The sequence below is a fragment of the Nymphalis io genome, chromosome 30 (assembly GCF_905147045.1).
Source record: "Nymphalis io chromosome 30, ilAglIoxx1.1, whole genome shotgun sequence".
Lineage (NCBI taxonomy): Eukaryota > Metazoa > Arthropoda > Insecta > Lepidoptera > Nymphalidae > Nymphalis > Nymphalis io.
In genome coordinates, this window is record NC_065917.1 from 822,501 (window position 1) to 835,997 (window position 13,497).

Below are 13,497 nucleotides of genomic sequence, written 5' to 3' on the forward strand. Positions count from 1 at the left end.
CGTCTCTCAATCTCCCGAAAGAGATCTTCGAGTACTTGCGCCGCGTTCGAGCCGACTGGGGTTTGTGCTATACGGCGTGGCTCATCGTCAGGTGGGTCTTCGGAGGCGCTCTCTGGCTCTCTCGTAGGCAGCACTTCCAAGGTCCGTTCAGTGCGCGAACCCCTTCTCGCGTTGGGCTCAACTGGGACACGGCGAAAACCTACGGTACAATTTTCTTGAAATTGCTCAATTATTATTAATGTAATAAATACGAATGTCGAATATACTCTTAGTTATAAGTACTAAAACTGATATGTTTAGATTAAAAGAAAATTAAGTGTGGTATTCCACTCGTTATATATTCGCATGAAGATCTAAAATCTACATAACCGAACCGGCTGTCATAAAATTTGATTGCTGGTTTTTACATTACATGCACTGCAAGTGTTCCTAATAGAATTAATTAATTGAAAAATTATAATAAAATGATAAAAATTTACTAGTTTCTGGATTTATTCCTTTCTATTCACCCAACTACCAATCTGGATGCAAAATTTGAACTTTTTAGGTCACCTGGAACTGAGTTAGAGTTTTGATCTATAGGTCAGACAATGATAAAATGACGATTTTTGGACGTTAATATCTAAATAACCGTTTGAAGTATATTTATGAAATTTGTAACACATATGTATCTTGCAACTCTCAATATATGAGCCAAATTTGACAAGTTATATGAAATAATACACCGCGTGTAATATTACACACGGTGCTGCTCGCCAGTTCTGTTAGCTTGAACTTGGCTTGACACGCTACATGTACAGCTTTTTAACCAACAGGACAGATATTTCAGCCTCATCGAGATGTTCATATTCTGGTGAATTTAATGTCATCTCATCCAGTGTCGAGCGTCCTGGAACGTAAGTAGGATCTGCAGAACTATTTGTGGTGTCTACCTCACTGTCTGAAACATTTACTGTAATTATACTCGACCGTGTTCTTGTTTGGGCATCAGAAAACTCTGGTCTTACGGTGGATGGTTCTTTAGGAGGTGGACGTTGTAGCAGTAAATAAAACTTCTTCTTGTAGAACAGTAGAGTATCGTGGAATTAGTGGAATGCTTTATTGAAAAACGGTACGAGTATATATACAAAAAGTGGAGTAAAATGTACCAATCAGAATACAAGAAAAATGTAAGTTGTAAAAATGTAAAAATGATAACAAATGCGCGCGTCTACATTAAAAGTAGGGATTTTGATTGGCGCGTAAAAACCTGTTTTGCGTCTTCCTCCCGCGCTTGATTCCCCTCTATCGATGCTCGGCTGATTCTACAAATACTCGTTTTACCGCGGCGTCGCGTTCAGTCAGTTCGAGCGGCGCGTGGAGTGAAGACGTGTTTCAAGAAGTCAACAAGTTGAGTCGTTTTCATTGAAGAAGTGAAACCAATTGAAGCGAAGATTATTATGTGAAGATTATAACTATAAAAACAGCTCTTTTAAGAGCTTGACATTACGTCATACTACGTCATTGCATGCTGCTTCTTGTTTCAAATAAACAGTTCTTTTCAGAGTTATTCATTGTTTCAAAGGATGACGTCAAATAATGAGGCATGCGTGGCGTGTGTATTCTTGTTGCTATGCGTACTGCTACATTTCAGACTAGCTCGGCTGAGGCCGTTCATCTTGCTGTGAGTACCGGTCACCATCTAGGATTGATTTGGGTCATGACCAACACTCACAGGTTTCGCCGAGGCATCATTTTGAGAAAACTCAATGAATTCAAAATCAAAAATGTGATTTATTAGTCAGAAATTTAATTTCCTAGAAAATCACATCTCTTACTTGGACAAACTTATATGATTTATCAGGATCCAATAATCGAAACCTTCAGTATCCTCACAGTACCCAACATAAATATGCTGCTTGGATTTCGGATCCAGTGCATTGCCTATGCTGTTAGGCAATTAGAAACACTAATTGCCTAACAGCATAGGCAATGCAGCCAAAAACACGTAAATGACTAACATCTACCTTTGTATTCTTCCATTTTTTTTCAGGTACTTATCCAATTAGAACCTTAGTTTTTGTCCGGTTTTTGAGACACGGCGGTATTTACAGTTTCCACCCAGAATTTGTTGTCCAGGTAGGCATCCCTCAGCATACAACTGACTTCCTCGACAATGGTCCTGTTCGCTCTCTCTGCCACGCCATTTTATTGTGGAGAATATGGGACCGTTGTGTGATGTTTGATACTGCATTCTTTCATGTAAGCCTGTAATTTAGAATAAACATATTCACCACCGTTGTCACTACGAAGAGTTTTAATTTTTTTAGTTAGTTTCATTATACAGTAAGACTTTGAAACTTCATCTTTATTATGCAAAAAATAAACAAATGTTTTTCTACTAAAATCGCCTATAAATATCAAAAAATCAAAATCACCACCAACAGACTGCTTTGGCATTGGTCCGCATAAGTCTGTGTGTACCAATCCTAAGAGTGGCAGTTGCCAAAACTTCACACCTTCGACTTCCTCAGCACATACAATACATTTCTGGTCATTAAATGTTACTTTATAACGTTTCTTCACTAAACAAATGACAGAAAGTAATTTTCTGAAAGATCAGGCACAAAATAAACGTCTCTAATTGTTCTCACGCAGTCTTGCAATTTGACACGGACATTACCTTTTTTTTTTTGGGGAGGAAAGGCATTTACTCCTGCCCCCCGGTTCGGGGGGACCGGGACGAGTATGTGGGCCTCACGGGGCAGAAGGCCCCGTCCTACCCACCAGAATTTCCGCCTCTCCGCAAGGTGGCGGGGTCACGGGAACGTTGTGACTTACAACCGCAACCCCGCCAGCGGTCGTCGCCACAAGGCAACCCACCTCAAGAGCGCGCCAGGATGGTAGGGCACGTCTCCCTCCTCTCTGCCTCCGTCCAGTACCGTGATGGACTCCCCCGAGTCTGCCACTGAAGGCTGGGCGTCAGGGCTCGACGCCCCGCGGCGGATGAATAAACTGGCTCCGCCACCAACCACACACACCTGCTCAATGCACTCAAGGCAGCGTCTGGCCCGCGAAGGCCCTTCGCCGTCGACCCGGTCTCCTCCTTCTCTGCGGGAGCGAGTCGACGTCGTCCTCTCGCTCGTGTTCTGCCGCCTCTTTTTGCGACAAAACGGTGTCACCGAACGCGGACACTGCCGCCCAGATCTCTTCGCTTCATCTTCTCGACGAGGACCGGAGCGAAAGGTCCCCTCCCACAGCCGTGGATACCACCTCACACAGGTACCGGCCGAAACAACCGTGGCCGGTCAAAAGCTGTGTGAGGTGATACGTGGGTGGGCCGTGCTTGCGCTCGACCCACTTCTTCAGCACCGGCCGAATGGCCGCAGCGAGGTCCCGGCTAGCACCCGGGACACCCAGTCTCTCCGACCACTCGGCGAATACCCTCTCGCGGGTCTCCTCCCGCCACAGCGCTCAGATCGTCCGCCCATATCGGCGCCCCGTAGAGCCTGCAGGAGCCTCCTCTCGCTCGGGGAAGAGCGTGTCCACTACCCTCTCCAGAAGCTGCGGCTGGAGACTGCTGGTCAGCGGAGGAGCCCAGGGTCGGAGCTTTTGTCTCACGACCCGATACGAACGCCCCCACGGATCGCTGTTGAGCGTCTCCAGCCACTCCTCCCACGCCGCCTCTTTGGCCTGTGCTATGGCCTTTTGTAGGGCCTGGCAGGCGGTCTTATATCCGGTGTAGAAGACCTCCTAATCGCGTCGTAATCGCGGACCCTTCGTCTCCTACACCGAACGTAACGGCGCCGTGCCGCCACGCACGCCTTGCGCAGCCAACGGAGCTTCGGACGCCACCAGTACACCCGACGACATGGCGGGTGCGGTTTAGCCCTAGGCATCACCGCGTCGCACACCCGAGACAGGGCGCCGTTGATCCGGTCGGCCTCCTGGTCGATCGGGAAGGCCGGGTCGGAACCGGCCCCCCAGGCTTCGACGATGGTCGCCTCCTTCGCCAACTGTCCGTCGAGGCGACCCAGGCACCAACGCGGACGACCTTCCATTCTCCCAACAGTGGGCCGAACATCCGAACGAGCCAACGCAGAGACATCGAACCGAATATATCGGTGATCCGACAGTGTCTCCACGCCAGTCTCGACCCTCCAATTTGGAGTACGGCGGGCCAGGGCGTTGGACGCGAACGTAACGTCCACGATCGATTCGCCCTGCTGCCGCACGCACGTGCTCTCTGACCCACTGTTGAGGACCGCCAGTCCCAACGAGATCGCCCCTCTCCTCCAGCACCTCACCCCGGGCATTAGCCACAGGAGAACCCCAAGCCGTTGATTTGGCGTTGAAGTCCCTCGCGACCAACACCGGTGCGGGCGCTGCTTGTCCGATCAGAGTTTCGACCTCCACCAGCATCTGCTCAAATTCGGCGAGACTCCAACTGGGCGACGCGTAGACGGCGACGACCGTTACACCGCCGACGACGGCCAGCACGCACCCCCTGCCCCTGGCCACACCCTCGATGGCTGGAGCGCCAGCGACCGCAGGGGCGACGATGGCCACGACCCGTTCGTGGTTCCTTTTCTTCGTTGTTTACCTAATTCCGCTTGGTATTGGGCGGATCGTAAAAAAATATATTTTTGTAATGATACTTTAAAAGCTTTAAAATTTTTAAGACTATAAAAATCATTTCAAAACGATTAGAACAAACTTGGAAAATTTTGAGTACACAAATTTTCATCAATTTATACGACCAATAATATTGCTATTCAGATGAACACTATTATAATATTATTCGTGCAGGAATCAACCAAGACAAAGTTATTTTATCACAGAAAACCTTTAAAAAAATAACAAATATTTTATTCATCGTCATTTCAAGTTAAACATGGATTTTCAAATTATTCAAGATGAGTATATCTATGATATGATTTGTAAAAAAAGCCTTTCATTATTCATTTTTAGCTGTCAAAGTTTAAAATATTACACTTTAATAAATATAATAGTTAGGACTATTTTTGGCATGCATTTAAGTTGATTAGGCTGTGTGGATCTATCTTCTTAGGAACGAATGGAAAAAAACGAAAATAATATTACTGACGTACGTAATTGTCATTCATCATTTAATCTTCTGTATGTGGCAGCTTTTTGATTGTCTATACTAATATTATAAAGAGGTAAAGTTTGTGAGGTTGTAGGGGTAATCCCTGGATCTATTGAACCGATTTTGAAAATTCTTTTACCGATAGAAAGCCATATCATTTGTGAATGCTGTATATAGATTTGCAAAGTAAGTCGGAGGAAAAACGGTCCAACGAAAACGATGGGAGATATACGATTGAGTTCTAGAGAAAAATTGTAGAGTTTGATAATGCCTACAAGAAAATCAGTTTTACAAGTTTATATTTAAGTAACAAAAAGCTATTTTTTATATTAAGAAAATAAATCATTAGGTTGTTCGTTGGTCAAATTATCAAAAATTATGAATTCTTATCAAAATAAGTAAACTTATCGTTTAAGCACTTGGCTTAAAACAAAAAACTTTTCCCTTCTACTGCATATAATTTGGACGAATGGTTGAAGAGATAGCTATGGTATAATCTATTCAGTGATGAGTAGATTACAAAGGATCCAGAGATACAATACTGCATTGCAAAGATGGCCAGCTAAAAAGAGTGTCTGAATTACATCGCGCTTACGATCCCCTGCAGTATTATTTGACTTATACAATTAGCGAGTTTATAGATGATAGAACACCTTGGTTATGAAACGATCGTCTTCCGACTATATTTTTACTATTTTTATTATACTTTTTTTATAAAATTTGTAAACAATTTCAAGGCATGATAATAAAAATATAAAAAAAAACCGTTGAGTTTCTTTTGCCGATTCTTCTCTGGGCAGATAATAATAAAATATAATACTTTAATAACTGTTTTTAATTTTAATTTTGAATAAATTACTAAAATATTAAATGTAATTTATTAATTTAAATTGGTACTTAACATTTTTGCATTGAAAGAAAGGACGGCTGTGCTTTTTGGTTTAACAATAATACAGTTAAACACTAAAATTTTAAAACATGTTTTGAGTTGAAAATTACAAAGAACTTTGTTCCTGACGGCACAATTTTTATTAAATAATGTTCATGCAATAATCTATGAAGTTAAGTACACTTATAATTGACGAGCCGGTTGGCATGTTTGGTAGAGACTTGCCTTTCACGCCTATGGCTGTGGGTTCGATTCCCACGCAGGACAGACATTTGTGTGCACGAACATGTCTGTTTGTCCTGAGTCTTTGTGTAATTTTCTATATAAGTATGTATTTACAAAAGAAAAGTAGTATATGTAGTATATCAGTTGTCTGGTTTCCATAGAACGAGCTCTGTACAAGCTTAATCTGGAATCAGTGTGAATAATGTCCCAGGATATTTATTATTATTATTAATTAATATTCATATCAGAAACTGTTTATATGTGTGTGTGACTGTGTGATACATGTATATTGCTAGTGTGCTTATTAAATAACTAAATAATTATTAGTATTTTAAATTGGACGTATAATAGTTAATTGAAATAAGCAAGAAAGTGCAAACCATTAATGCAGCATCCAGAACAGAAAACGGAACTGTCGATTCAGAACAGAAAAAGCAGTGCAAAGTGGCATGCAACAAGCTGCAGCATCAACAGCAGCAACAGAAGCAACAGTCGCAGTTGTCTAGACAAACAGCAGCAAGACTTCAAAACAGCAGAGCCTCCAAAAACTCCATCTCAGCAAGCACTCTTCAGTTGACTTCACCAAGACAAGTGCTGTGAAAAAAAAATACTTATAACAGGTATTGCATAAATACTTAAAAAAAGCCGAGATGGCCTAATGGTTAGAACGTGTAAATCTTAATTAAATTCGGTCGATTACGAACGCATACAGTTTGAGATAGTGTTAGGAGTTACAAGTTTATTAGGAAGCCGAGATAGCCCAGTGGTAAGAGTGTGTGAATCTTACCCGATGATCGTGGGTTCAAACCCGGGCAAGCACCACTGAATTTTTATGTGCTTAATTTGTGTTTATAATTCATCTCATGTTTGATAGTGACGAATAACATTGTGAGGAAATGTGCATGTGTCTAATTTCATTAAAATTCTGCCTCATTTGTATTCTACCAACCCGCATTGGAGCACTGTGGTGGAATAAGTCCCATACCTTCTCTTCAAAAGGCAGAGGAGGCCTTAGACCAGCACTGGGATATTAACAGGCTGTTTCTGCACTGTACTGTAAATTTCAAATAATTATTTATGTGATTAAAGTTATTAAATTGGTCATTTTAAAAATTCAAAAATATGGAAACTAATTTCTTAATTAGTAATAAAAAAAGAATGATAAAGTTATTTATACCTATTTATAATAAAATGAAGCATTTAAAAGATACAAGCATATTAGAATTAAACCATGGCATTCAGTATATTGTCGAAAGCAAAGTTTATTTATTGTTTAAAATATTAACAAATTTATTAAAATAATGAAACATGTACCAGATATAGTACGAGGTTCTAAAGGCTGTCTGCATCCATAGGACCGCCAAGCCAAGCATGGAAATACGGCACGTTTTGTGGCAGCCTCAACGACTTTCTCACTGTGTCCCGAATCTATTCATCCGATATCCTTTCTAGCATCAGACCGGCATATATCTCGGGATCAGTTAGCCTCCTGCCTTGGAGATGTTATCCTTGATGATTGAGATGGTTCCTTTCTAGCCCAAAATTTTCTTCTTTGGATTTTTTGCAACAATACCCAGATTGCCATCCGCAGACTGAACCACAAGGTCCCAATGGAAAAAAAAAACCGCTAGACTAGAAGGACTCCGTAAAGACCAATCATCGAGACTGTTGCGAGGAATCTCATTCCGAAGTTACCACCGCATTACTCAGAGAATCCCGAGTCAAGCCTCACGGCGTGTCAGTCAGAAATAAAAAAAATGTACTAACGCGTCTAATGCCTAAACGGGGGCGGCAACCTCACAGTTGCTAATAATTACAAAATAATTGTGTTTTATTACACCAATATTTCCAATCATCAATATAAAAATTAGACGACATTTGAACTTCAAGTAGAACAAGAACGTCTTACCACTGTAGCGGAGTTGTGGTTGATGTTGTAGATAAGGTTGATTAAAACAGTTTCTTTCACTACTAATTTATTTCTTGTAGAAATAACAAAAATAAAGATAGGCACAGCACAGAGTAGAATGAGAAGAACGAAGTATGAAGATAAGTTTTAATGCAAGAAGGAAGTATGACTTATTACAAACACTTAAGGTGCAAAATTGTGTAGCAAATTACAAACTAGAAGCGACGTGCGTTCAGTACGAGATCTAGGATTCTACTGGTTGGCGGAAGGCGGCCGACTACTGAGCCGATGCGCTTACGTTTCTTTGTTCAAAGTAACGGTATATAATCAAAGAATAGACATTTCTATTATACGATCGCGCGGCGACTGCCGTCCGACATTACATAAATTATTATATTTTATTTTAATTATTTATATGATTTTAAAGTGTTAATATTTATATTGTGTATTACATGTGTATGTTATAATATATAATATGTATTTATTATATAATTTATATAAGTATATAAAGTATTATAGTATATATAGCACAGTTATATGTACATATGTTATAGTAATATTTGTATTTATGTTACATTTATTATTTTATGTATGAAAAATATATACGATATTATATGATTATATATATAATGTTTTATTTATATAAATTATATAGGTTGTAGGGATCTGGTAAGTGTCGCGTTCGCCACACCACACTGAACCCAAAAAGGTAAATAGGGAGCGACATGTTATCCGCATCTTATCTCATATATAACTATCTCTAATTATTCGAAAATAGAAAGCAACTCCCTTATACGCGAATAATTCTGCAGTACACTAAGATAAATATCAATCTCCTCATCAAAGTTAAATATTAAGTCATCAATAAATGATAAAGGAAATAAGCAGGATAGCATAAACCCAGAATTCAGCATCAAGAAGAGAAAATGAAAATGTTGATTCAGTATGATAATAAAGCAGAGCAATGTGGCAAGCAGTTGCAGGCGAGCAAACAGCAATTTAGTTTTCAACAAAACAGAGCCCCCAACAGCTGCATCCCAGCAAGAACTTTTCAACTGATATATTACTACTGTAATATCATAAAGTCTTGTCCTGTAAACAAAACAATTTATTACCTGCCCTGCATATACTAGATCAAATACTATGTCTTGAGAATGAAACAAACACAGGTACAAATAAAAATAAAGCATTAAAATGTTACTAATAACTTATATGATAAGAAGTAATTAATGTTTTCATTTGAAATGCCACAATATGCTTTTTTGCTTAAATAGCAATTAAAGAGTAAGAGAACGAGAACAATAATAATATTAATGAAATTAGGTCTTTAAGTATTCCAAACACATTAGGATTCAACCTAAGTCATCTAGTACATTATTAAAATCTAAGCACTGAGCTTAGCTTTTAATAATGTATGTGTTTTGTTTAAAATATCAAGATATTAATTGAAATAAATAGTGAAACATATTGGATATTAACTAATAATGTAATTAATGCATCAACTCACCTGAAGAATGCTTAAATGTATCAAAATTGGGCAATATGTAAGATATTCCAAGTGGCCGCTTTTATTATCAAGAATGTAATTAAACGAAGAATTTATTAAATATCACAATCGATATACCTCCATTAAACGAATACAATTTAGTTTTACTTACAATGTAACAACGTAACCAAAAACTTCTTATATATTTAAAATGAAATAGATGACATAGTAATAATCCGATATACGTAATCTGAAACAAAAAAAAGAAACGAAAAAATCACATATTAAATATAAGCACATAGTTAAATATACTAAATACTGATAATATACGATATTCATTGATACTACTTACAAATTAAATAATATTTATTGTCGTTTTGTAATGGAAACGTTTAAGATATAAAGTGAAAGTGAAAGAATGCATTTAAGGAATTATGAGGAACTAACACTAAACGTAATGTTGAAATTCAAATGTCCAAACGGGCTTAACGGGTCTAACAATTCATTGCCAACCGCAAGAAACTAACGCTAACTGCTTATTTTACCAACATGAGATATGAAATTAACGTGTGATTTAAAACATTTTACTTTATCTGTGTCGAATCGATATTCGTTTTAAATTAATAATCGTAAAATCAGGCGTTCTTTTAAATTTCACTGTGATCCTAGTTTTATTATAAAGGCGACGGGCGAGTAAAATAGTAATCTTTGAAATTTTCTTTTTTTTTATTAAATTAATATAAATGTTTAATAAATAAACAATCGTTTTTTAAAAAGAATTTGTATATTATGCCATATTTATTTCTTTTTATAAACTATCTTCGTAACGTGCAATTATTTGATCTTTTCTTCTAGGCATAGTAATAACAGTATTTGTTTATATTTTTGTTGATTCATTCGGAAATATATTTAACTAGCGTTTCGCCCACGTCATAATCGAAACTCCAGTTAAATAGGATAAGAATAAATATGTTAATTTATCATATTTTAGCTGTGGTAAAGCGTGCAGAAGTAACATATATTCACAAAAGACACAACCTTTATTTATTGTATTCTATGTGTCTAACTTTTAAGTAAACATCTATAAAATTAAAAACAAAATATTAACTTAGAAAGAATAGAACAAAATTACAACCGAATTAATAATTGCAACCTAAAGCCACAAAGTATTTATTCTTTCAGTCAGTGTAATAATTAAATGAATGAAAAAAACAATCAGACGAAACGAACAAGGACACGACAATTTAGAATTTGGCGTATTTAGCACACCGCCATCTATTGGCTGATATTAGCAACATATATTATAACAACAAAAATATGTATATGAACATTACATTTTTATAACTTTTGATAGACAACCTATTTTGATGAAGTAACGATTAGCGCTCACGCGACGTGTATATAATTAAGACGTAATTTTACTAATTATACACGTTTCCGTAAACATCCTTTTATTAAAATTTTGACAGATTTGTTTGTACATTTTTATCTCTTATTTCATCCCCATGTGGGTCGAAATTTAATAAATGCAGGAAGTAATGTTTATTTACTTTTTATCAAGTGCGTAAATACAAAGTTCCGTGGTTTTATCTTCGATAATGACGAATTTCCATACAAAATTGCATCCTATTTAAACCCTGTCAAGCCTTTTTTCGCAATAAAAAATAGCTTATGTTCTTTTCCAAGATCTAGTCTATCTCTGTACCAAATTTTATCAAAATTTGTTCAGTGGTTTAACCATGAAAGCATGTTAGCCGGACAGACATAGGCACTTTCGCATTTTTAATATTAGTAGAGATAAGTAAGATATACTGATTAAAAAAAAATCTACAATCGCAAACTTAAGATCCCTGTGCGCATACGACTTTTACATTGTTACATCTGGCCTATACTTTTTTACGGGTGCGAAGCATGGACAATTAAAAAACCAACAACCAACGACGCGTCAACCAGACATGGCAACTTTTGGAGACTGTCAAGAAAAGAAAAGTTGCATATCTCGGATACGTGCTTAGGTATGAAAGATAATAACTTTTGCAACTCATTATGATGGGAAAGGTTGCCGGAAGGAGAGCTTTTGGTCGCAGAATAAAGTGCTGGCTGTGCAACAACCGAGAATGGACGGGAATCGCGAATGCGGTCGAACACTTTCGCCTCGCGAAGAACAAGAATGAGTATTCAAAGCCGACTGCCAACCTTCGCTAGTCGGAGTGGCACTCGAAGCAGAAGAAGATAAAAAAAAAAATTGAAGCAACTACTAAAAAAATGAGTTTAAAAATTAAAACCAGACTACGGAAAAAACGCACTTTAAAAAATGTGAAACAAGAAAAAAATGTCTAATATTCTTATATACAAGTGTTATTCAATATTTATTAACGATGAACCTCTCCTAATGAAATTAATTTTAATCGTTTTATTAAATAAAGTTCGAGTAGTAAATCGATATTTGTTCCATCAACTAAAATCGATTTTATAAAGTTTGATGGTTGGCAGCACTGCATCGTTCGTCGTTTTCGACTGGTCACTGGAGGTGTTCTCTTTCGTGACCTCTTTGTAGGTTCATTTCCTTTTTACCTCAGATTAGGAGTGGTCGGTTGGTTATCGTTACCACTATTCATTACCAGTAACCGGCGCTTTGTAATTTATAACGGTAAAATGTCATTAAATTTGTAAGTATTACCAGTTAATATCGTTTATTATTAGCATTCATTATATTATACGTTATATATATCCTTCTATTCGTTTCAGATTATATCCAGATAACATAACGGAGGATTATCTACGTCATCAATTTTATTTCAAATATTTAACGGGTTTCCGGATGCCGAACCGTAAGTAAAACAATTGTATTCGCCTAATGAATGCATCCGATTTATTTATCGTGGCATATAAAATAGTTTTGTTTTAATTTCAGTCAATGTACTAAAACCGGCCACGTGGTTATGTCACATACTACCCAATTTTGATATCCTCATACACCCCACAGGTGAGTTGGTGCATTAGTTACATTATTAATCAAAATCCTACACGGTTCAGTATTAATTTTAATTATTTTTTTTGATATTTAAAACAAAAATTGAACTTTGCTTTTGACAGCATACTATACCATAATCCAATCGGAGTAAAGGTACACAATGCATGCGATTTTCTCATTGTTCTGCTGTATTATGCGCCATAAACAGTTCTTGATTAATTTACCTTTAATTATAATACAAAACTATTTCACCTAACTAATTATAACCACATTAATTTAACTTTCGAATTTCCGATTACAACTTCGCGGACATTGAAAAAGCCAATTTTTCACGAATCCATAGTGAATTACAATATAAAAAAAAGTAATTATAGATTTTACATGATATCGACCAATGATATCGGTATCAAAGTTGTTTATTTGGGTTTACTCCTCTTGTATTGAATCTTAAAGTGTTTAAAAAAATTTAAAGGTTTCATTTTATTTATTTTAATATTGTTCTTGTTTTCTTATACTGTTGTATTGCTAATTAAGTAAAAATATTTCCTATATTGGTGCCTAAAATGTTAACTTCAATCATAAGTTGACTAGCGATTTACCTGAGGCTTCGCTCAGGTCATAGTTAGGATTAGGAATACACATATGCAGAATCAGTGAAATTAGACACATGCAGGTTTCTTCATGATGTTTTTCTTCTCCACCAAGTGTGAGATAAATCATAAACATAAATTAAGCACATTGAAATTCAGTGGTGCTTGTGCAGTTTTATATATATGTATTAAATTTTAATAATTTATTTTCTACTTGTCTCTATTTTACTCTTAAGAACTAATATTTATCTAAGAAATTAATAAGATGTTTTGTTTTCAGGGTGAGAGGTTTTTATTATGTTACAATAGTAATATAATAACATTAATGAGCCGAA

The 13,497-nt window shown here is 37.1% G+C and overlaps 1 long non-coding RNA gene across 1 annotated transcript; it reads left to right on the forward strand.

Annotated features, from left to right (window-relative positions):
* Positions 1 to 12,161: 12,161 nt before the first annotated feature.
* LOC126780166 (uncharacterized) lies at positions 12,162 to 12,565 on the forward strand. Its single transcript, XR_007670449.1, has 3 exons — positions 12,162 to 12,267; positions 12,347 to 12,429; positions 12,513 to 12,565. It is a non-coding gene; the product is annotated as an uncharacterized LOC126780166 (long non-coding RNA).
* The last annotated feature ends 932 nt before the right edge of the window (positions 12,566 to 13,497 follow it).